Raw genomic sequence first — 9,126 nt, forward strand, 5'->3', positions numbered from 1 at the left:
ATTGCAGGGCATGGACCTTTGGATGACATGTTGTTATCTCCCATGGAGGTAAACATAAACATCTTTCTCAGGGGATGAAGGTGACTTCTGGTTTTCAGTGGCTCAGGTTGCCTCTAAGATGATGGGCAATTGAGAGTTAGAGGGAGATAAATTCTTGTCCTAAAACTTGTCTTTCCTGTGGTCTATAAGCACTATAAGGTTCCTTCTGCTTTTTTTACTAGCATCCAGCAAGAGGTGCTAAAGGATATTTCTTTCCTTTTTTGTTCATCTAGTAGAAAATGGCAATTTGCAGAAGTCTGAGCCTCAGCAGGGAATTCCCACATCTCCAGGTCTTTGTTTTATTCTTTTGCTTTTCTGTCCTTTTACTGAACAAAATTCAGGGTTCAGAGGTTATAAGAAAGGATTTTCCCTACATTCCAGGTTCATTTTTCAGAAATCTTAAATATAAGTTTGAATAAAATTAAAGTTGTACATTTAAGGTGCACCGATGGTGAAACTGATGATACATCTGCTCTGGCCCCCAAAATTGGTGGCTTGGGTTGGTCTCTGTACTTGCAAAACCTTATATTACTTCTTCCAAATAGGTTGGTGATGGCATCACCAAGGCAACTGGTGATTGGAAAGGGCTCAGGATCACAGCAAAACTTACCATTTAGAACAGATAAGCCCAGACTGAGCTTGTGCCTTCTGCCCAACCACCTTGGGACAGAAACAAGCAGAAAAATATTAAACACAATGGAAATATCAAGGTCTATGAGATTATCAAGATTACTCAACAGATGAGGCACTGATCCTTGACAAGAGACCTCTATGGAACATTAAAGAGATACTTGGAACAGCCCAGTCTGTGGGCTGCAACCTTGATTGCAAATATCCTCATGATGTCGTTGATGACATTAATAGTGGGGCTGGGGAAAGCCCAGCTAGTTAGAATCTCTCCAAAACACAAATTATATATCAAAGAGAAAACAACATCAATTGCCTCTGGGTCTAGGATACCAGGTGTAAAAAAGATGGGGCACCAGGGATGTAAATGTGTCCTAATGGTTTGTGGGTACACGCACTGGGTTGAAGGAGTGACAGGACTAACCAGGATAGGGAAACCAGAGTACACAGCTAAGCTGCTGTTAACCATCAAGAATGGCTGTTGGCCAACTGTTACCCAGCTCACCACTAGGTCAGAGTCTTTGAAACCAGCAGGCAAGGTAAAAGGTTTTAGCAGTTTTAATTATGTTTAACTAAATAAAGGTGGGAGCTTTGAGGTTGCAATAACTGGCTCACCTCATGGGCTTAGAACAAAATAGAACCTTACACTTGTAAGGATGGGGGATGGGACAAAAAGAGCCAGAAGAAGGCCATTGGGGACAGTTGGTGACAGTTGGGACCAGAGAGGATTCTGGGTAATTCTCCAGAGGAAGAAGGAGAAGGAAGGTGCTTCTGGGCAGAGGACATCCCAGCTCGAATCCAGTCCTGAGGGCTTCCTGAGGATCTTTCTTTGATCATTGAAACCTGATTCCCTGGTCAAATGTATCCCATCACTTCTCACCCATCAAGACTTTAGTCAGCTAAGTTTGGGACTCCATTTTGGGAGCGATTCTCTTAGGCTCCTTCTCCCATTACCCAACCTTGCTGAGAGACCCTTTCTGGTCAAACTTACAATTATAGAAAAGGATAGAAGTAGAAACAGAAGGAGAAAGGACAAGAGGGGAGATGCTTGGGAGCAGGAACCCTAAAGGTTCCCACCTGAGTGACAGACTCCATAAAAATAGAGAAGAGGGCACCCCAAATCCCTCTGCCCTTCACCTCTTTCCCAATCCCTGAATTGTGATTAATAAAAGCCATTCATTAGTCAGATAGCGTTCCAAAGTGCCTGAGAGACAAGGGGGAGGGGAATCACAGCTTGGTCTGGCTGCCTCCATCTTGGAGCCAGACCTCCCTGCTATGAAGTTGATTGATCTCGGGGAGGCTTGTGTAAACCCTGCCCTCATTCAGAATCAGATTGGGGTACCCAATATCTCCTCTTATAGGGAAGCCTCGCTCCTAACTCCTGTGGGGTGGCACAACCATCCAGGTCACCCAGTTTAGGGGTGACACCCCCCAAAGTCTCAAGTGTAAAATTGGTCCTGAAGGGAGAGCTAGAAGAGAGTCTCACCCTCATAGACTCTCTCTATCTCCCCTCTATCATAGCATTGGTCAAGCTGGCTCTGTTTGTTATTATACACTATAGATCTTCTTCTTTCCTGGACCATGAAGATTTAAGCTCCAAACTTCAGAAATATGCTGAGGACCACCCTTGCTAGAATTCCCTTAGGCCTGGTAATGTGCTGGAAGGATGAAAGGAATACTGCCTGAAAAGAGCCTTCTCTGAAGGAAATTGTGCCACTGAAAGTTGAATTGGTTCCCTTCATGATTGGTCTTCAGATGGTTCTTTTTTTTGCAGAGTAAATGAGGGCAGGCTTCTGGTTTCAGACTTCTAGAAAGAAAAGTACTGAGATTGTGGCATACTTCCAGGACATGCTGACCTGACCTGCCTCTTGGGAGATTCCTTTCTGGGACATATTTCAATTTTATTTTAAGTTTTCAGATCTGAATTATCTTATCTCCTTCCCTCATTCCATTGAGAAAGAAAGAATAACAAAATCCTTACAAATATATATATAGTCAAGCAAAACAAATACCTGTATTAACCATATCCCAAAAAAAATTTCAATCTGCATTGAGTTGAGTCTTTCTGAAGTTGATTAGTCATGATATATCTCAAGACCTTTGGAACATAAATACTCTAATAGTGTTGATCGAGGATCCTAAGACTTTCAAAGTTGTTTTTCTTTACTATTGTTATAAATTATTCTCCTGGTTTTGTTCACTTAATTTTGAATCAATTCATACGAGTCTCAACTTTTTAAAAAATCATATTCTTTATAATTTTTACAGCACAATAACATTCTATCATATATTTCTATATCACATAAATCATAACATGTTCATCCATTCTCCAATTAAAGGATGACTTCTCAATTTTTAATTCTTTGTCACCATAAAAAGAATTACTAATAATAATAATTATATTTTTGTACAGATGAACCCTTTTCTTCTTTCTTTGATCTCTTTGGGAAGTGTAAGGATGGGATTTCTACAAGGAGGATGGGACAAAAGGAGCCAGAGGCTCTCTTTATTCTTATAGGATATAGGTATCAGTGGATAAAATGGTATTCAAAGTTTAATAGCTTAGGAAAAATTTTCCAAATTGCTTTTCAGAATGACTGGACAAGTTTCCATCTCTACCCAAGAGCAGTTTCTTTTTTTTTAATCTGGATCTAATTTGATTTAGATTCAGACAATACATGTATGTGATATCTGCTAATGCCAGGAAGCTGGGAGAAAGATAGTTAATATATTGGATGACAGAATGAAGGTTTTCAAAAAAGAAACCAGCAGGCTAGAAAGGTAAGATGAAATTAAAAAAAAAGATGACATTTACGAGTCTTAAATGGAAACTCTTGATCTTGGGTTTTAAAAAAACTAACCATACTTACATGGCATTAAGAAGATACATCAGGGGTCTCTGGGGACTACAAGCTCAATGTGAGTCAAAAATATGATTTGGCAATCAAAAAAGAAAATGTGAGCTTATATCGAATTAATACAACCAGAGTGTTTAGAGCTGGAGTGATGTTAGACCGTGTTTAGAGTCAGACTATATTTGAGTATGGAGTAAGATATGTACCCTAGACTTTATGTAATCAGAATTCAAGAAGATCAAAGAAGAATTATGTATGATCTAGAGACTTCATATTGAATATAATTCAGATTGAATGATGGACTCTAAAAGCAGAATTTTAGATTATGTGATAACTTAGGAACCTAATGGAGAAGAAATAGAGAACATACCTAAAAAAATCAATGTGATTGCATAGGGAACTCCCTGATGAATCTATATATTTAGAAGGTCATATGCAAATGAGGGTGGTTAGGTAGTACAGTGAATAGTAGATTCATCTTCATGAGTTCAAATCTAGCCTCAGACATTGACTAGTTGTGTGTTCCTGGACAAGTCATTTGACTTTGCCTCAATTCCTCTCCTTTAAAATGAGCTGGAGGAAGAAATGGTAAATGACTCCAGTGTCTTTGCCAAGAAAAAAAAAATTGGTCATGAATGAAATGACTGAACTATAACAAAATGCAAATAATAGGAGGGGAGGTACATACTAAACAAGAAGTAGAGAGGAGCAGTATAAATCTCTAAGAATAATATGGAGGGAAGCAAAGACTTACAAAAAATGGCAAGATGGAACAAAACAGCTTTTTAAAAGCTGAGGTCTAGACAAGAAGAAAAACTAGGGGAAAAGAGTCTCATTACTTGAGGAAGACAGTACAATGTTGACAAAACAGTAGGCAAAAATGAGCTTGTCCTAGAGTTTTTCTATCTACTCTTAGCAATGACAACGATCTCTGCAAACAGAAAGGTAGGGCAAAAAAAAAGTCAAGAAAGTAAAGAAGTAAAAAATATGTTAAGGAATGATCAAAGAGAGTTCAGTGATTGATGGAGACTGATACATAGACATAAATAGAGAGAAGGAGACAGAGAAACAAAGACAGAAAGACAGAGACATAGGCAAAGTCAGAGAGACAGAGGCATAGCCAAAGAAAGAGTTGGAGAGAGAAAAATAAAGACAAGGAGAAAGGGTCTACTAAGAAAAGCAAAGGGGAGGGTTAGACAGAGACAGAGAGTGATAGAGAGAATGCAAAAAAAATCAATAAATCAGGAAACAGGGTAGGAATGGGATGGGTAGGAAAATACATTTGGGAAGTCCAGAGAAGGTATAATGATACATCAAGGAATAAAGTGAATCTGACTGGGTTCCTTCAAGAATAGTGGTCAGGGAGCCTACTGGATAGAGAGCCAGGTCTGGGGACAGGAGGTCTTGGGTTCAAATCTATCCTCAGATACTTCCTAACTGTGTGACCCTGGGTAATCATTTCACCCCCATTGCCCAGCTCTTACCACTCTTCTGCCTTAGAGCCAATACACAATATTGATATTAAGTCAGAAAATATGGGTTTGGAAAAAAAAAACCAAAAAAACCAAAAAAACAAAATAGTGGCAGGACTAGGGAACTTCCAATCAAGCAGGTGAAAAGGATGATGTTATTAGGTGAAAAGGTTAGAAGAGTAAGCTGAACTATGAATGATCTTTATTCATTTCAACAAATATTTTCAAGTGTCTATTATGTACAAAGCACAATACTAGGCTACAGGGAAACAAAGACCAAAACCAAACTAGTCTCTGATTTCAGGGAGCTTACAATCTACTATAGAGAAGTACATATACAATAAAAATTGGAAATATATGAAATTATAAAAAAGCAAATATTTTTGTTTATTCTCAGTGCTTAACATAATTGTTTGCATGTAGTAATTGATAAAAATCTTGACCAAATGAATGTACTACATTGTTGCTGTTCAATCATTTCTGTCTCTTTGTGATCCCATTTGGGATTTTCTTGTCAAAGATATTTGAGTGGTTTACCATTTCTTTCTCTAGCTCGGGTGTTCAGGGAGAACTAGCAATTCTGGTGTGAGGGCTTGCCTTACTTTACAGGGCTGCTTATCCACCCTTGGGGTTCACTTGGCACTCATCTTTTATCTGTGACTCCAAGAAGCTGTAGCATGCATGGTGGCTGCACCCTGGTAAAACCATCTCAGCAAGCAGACTAAACCAAATTGAGGGTAACTGATGGGTCACAAATCTTTTGGTAAATTATCAGGGAAGTCTACCCCAATCAAATGAAGACTTTCTCCAGTAAATGGGTACATGAGAACAATTTTTTCCAATGGCCATGAAGGCAGCTGAAGCAGGCTTAGAGCTTGGTCAGACAATCAAGAAGCCAAGGTCATCTACTGCATCCTCGGCCATCCCAAGTCATCTTGACTTTTCTCTTGCCATTCATGGGAATTCAATGACTCTGGAAGAGTGAGGTTAATGATTTGGTGCAACTCTGCCTCACTTTAGTCCAATTCATACATAATATATCATCTTGTGATGTCATTGGTCCTCTTAAAAATGAAAGATAAGCAATAACAGACAAGGAAACTGAGGCAAACAGAATGAAGTGACTTGCCTAAGGTCATATAGCTAATAAATGTCTGAAGTCATATTTGAACCTAAGGTTTCCTGACTCTAGACCTGGAACACTATGCACAGTATCACCTAGCTGCCCCTACATTAAAGGTACTTAGTGGGTCAGTTAGATTGTGTAACTACTGCTAGTGGTAAGTAATATTTTAGAGATCATAGATAATAAAAGTGACAGAAGACTGAAGATGGGCAAATATTTAAATTTTCCAAATAGAAAAAAAGATGGATTCCAGACTACAGATCACTGAGTTTTATGTCAATTCCTAGAAGAATAGATGGTTTATGAGTATTTAAAATTACAATAGAAATCACCAAGAACCAACATGACAAGAACTACTCATGCTGCACACACCACATTTCCTTCTTTGATAGTTATTAAATCAAGAGAATGCTTCAGATACAGTGAAATTTGATTTTAGCAAAGCATTTGACAAAGTCTCAAATGGCACCCTTGTGGATAAGATGGAGAAGGGTGAGTATATTGATGGCACATTTATAGCTGGATGAACTTAGAATGTTAATTAATGGATCAATATCAGTTTGAATAAAGATCTCGTGACATGTTACAAGACTCTGTACTCAGTGTTTCCTGTTTAAATTTGTGTTAACAACATATATAAAAACATGCTGGCTTATCAAAATTCTATATGACACAAAATTGGCAGGGGGTAGCTAATAGGTTAGATGACAGCATTAGGATTTGAATTATCTCAATAGTCTGGAATGAGTTGAATCAAATGAGATGAAATTCAACAGAGATTGATTATAGGTTGATACATATCCATCAGGATGAATGATCATGTTTTAGGTGCAGGTTGGATTAGGTGACTCAAGTCTTTTCTAAGTCTATGATTCAATAAATGTAAACCTGGCACTTAGGTTAAAATAGCAATACTATGGAGCCTGAATGCAGACCAAAACATACTATATTTGACTTTCTTCTTTTTTTCTTTTTTTTTTTTTTTGTTTGAGATTTCCTCTGTCTCTATCACTAATGTGGAAAAACATTTTACATGATTACACAGGTAAAATCTTTATCAGATTGCCTATCATCTCAGGGAGAGGTTGGTTGTGTGAAGGAGTTAAGGAAAGAAGGTGAGAAGGTAGGAGAGAATTTGGAACACAAAAATTTGAAAAATGAATGTTAAAAATTTTTACATGTAATTGGGAAAAAATAAAACATTATTATTAAAAAAACCTAGAATTACAATTGGGGAAAACCTATATTTATACCATTTCCTGTGAAAAAGAAGAAGGACTATTGAGATGGGCTACAATTGCTATGGTGCTATATGATCACTAAAAGCAAAACTAAACTAAAACTGATTTAATTTTAGGGTATATTATTAAAAGTTGAGAGTGTAAATTAAGGAAAATTGTTTTGATTCTAATCTGTCTTAATCAGAATGTGTTTGAAATAACTTGCTCACTTTTGGAAGTCATGTTTTGAAAGGGATGTTTCAGTTGGAAGAGTCCAGAAGAAGATGGGAGAACTGAAAACCATATCATTTGAGGACTGTTTGAAGGAACAAAGAGGGGGAGTAAGCCTAGAGAAGATTTAAAAGTTCTACATAATAGCTGTCTTCAAACATTTGAAGGTCTGTTACATGGAAAAGGGATTGTTTCACTCTTTTTTTAAAAACCAAATTTGCATACTAGAAATAAGTAAAAATCACAGGGAAATTTATTTCACTTCAACATACAGAATATTTCTCTGACAATTTAACTCACATGAAATAGGCTTTTCCACAATTGGACTTTAGGCATAGGGAAGAAGGAACAAAAATATTTGCTTTATATATTTTTGTACATATTTAGTATTTATTCTTTGAGTATATCTTTCTAGTAGAATGTAAGAGGGTACTCCGCTTTACATCTATTGCTTTGCCTAGTTTCAGTTTGGATGATCCTCCAAGGATAAGCTCACTACTTCTAAAATTACCACCATGCTACTAGTTCAAGCCTTGAGTGACACCACCTCTCAGTCTTCTCTCCACTCTGGAGGGCTAGAGGGAAGCGGGCCCAGTTCTTCCCAATGCCTTTTTTTATAAAGGGAAGAAATGATTCTCAGCTCATTCCTCTTTTATCTTCTACTCTGCCTAGTTTTAACTCCATAGAATAAGATGCTTCCGTGCCTGGTATTTTTTTGTTTCCTCTCTCTCCTACCTTTCCACCTCTTTTTAGATCATGAGCTCACTGAGGGCAGGAAGTTATTTTTCTTTTTTATTAATTATATTCCCAGCACTAAGCTTGATGCATGATACATACATATATGTATATACAGTCATATATATATGTGTGTGTATATATATATATATATTTGTAGTAAGTGCCAACTAAATGTCTATTGGATTGAATTGAATGTAATCTCCCTGAGGGGGGATAGTTTGTTGTTTTGTCTTTGTGTCCCTAGCACCAAGTATCATGCTTTGTCTGGAGATATTTGTTGAATATTGTAAAAATGGATTTTCAAATAAAATATACTCTTTTTTTCACAAGATTGAGTTTCCCCTTACTGATAATATCCATGACTGGATGGCAACTAGAGATTACTTTACTAGGTGAGAAATTGGACTAAATTATCTCTAAGATGCTTTCCATTTTTGAGCTTTTATGATTCTATGAGTCTGGGAACAGGAATGGCCAGAGGCATGAAGTTGAACTAAATGGGTACTGAATTCCTTCTCAACTCTTATATTCTGTGATTCTGGGATGCAGTGTCTATTGGGTAGGTCTCTTTATTAGTTCCTGCTACTCCCAAGGTGCATGGAGTTAAGAGATAATGAAGGTAAAACTAGGGGAAGAAGATAGGAGGTGTGCATGGCAAAGTCAATTTATATGGTGTCATTTTTTTGGTTGTTTGTTCAAAATGTTCTGCTCTGCTGTTTATGGTAGCAAAGAGCTAGAAATAAAGCAGACTAAAGAACAGAGGTATGATTGCAACAGGATCATTTCAAAGATGGCAGGTTGGGGCCAGATGAGAGAGG

The 9,126-nt window shown here is 37.4% G+C and overlaps 1 pseudogene; it reads left to right on the forward strand.

Annotated features, from left to right (window-relative positions):
• Positions 1-931, forward strand: part of LOC123241346 — a 72,297-nt pseudogene extending 71,366 nt beyond the window's left edge.
• The last annotated feature ends 8,195 nt before the right edge of the window (positions 932-9,126 follow it).

This window comes from Gracilinanus agilis, chromosome 3 (genome assembly GCF_016433145.1).
Source record: "Gracilinanus agilis isolate LMUSP501 chromosome 3, AgileGrace, whole genome shotgun sequence".
Classification (NCBI taxonomy): Eukaryota; Metazoa; Chordata; class Mammalia; order Didelphimorphia; family Didelphidae; genus Gracilinanus; species Gracilinanus agilis.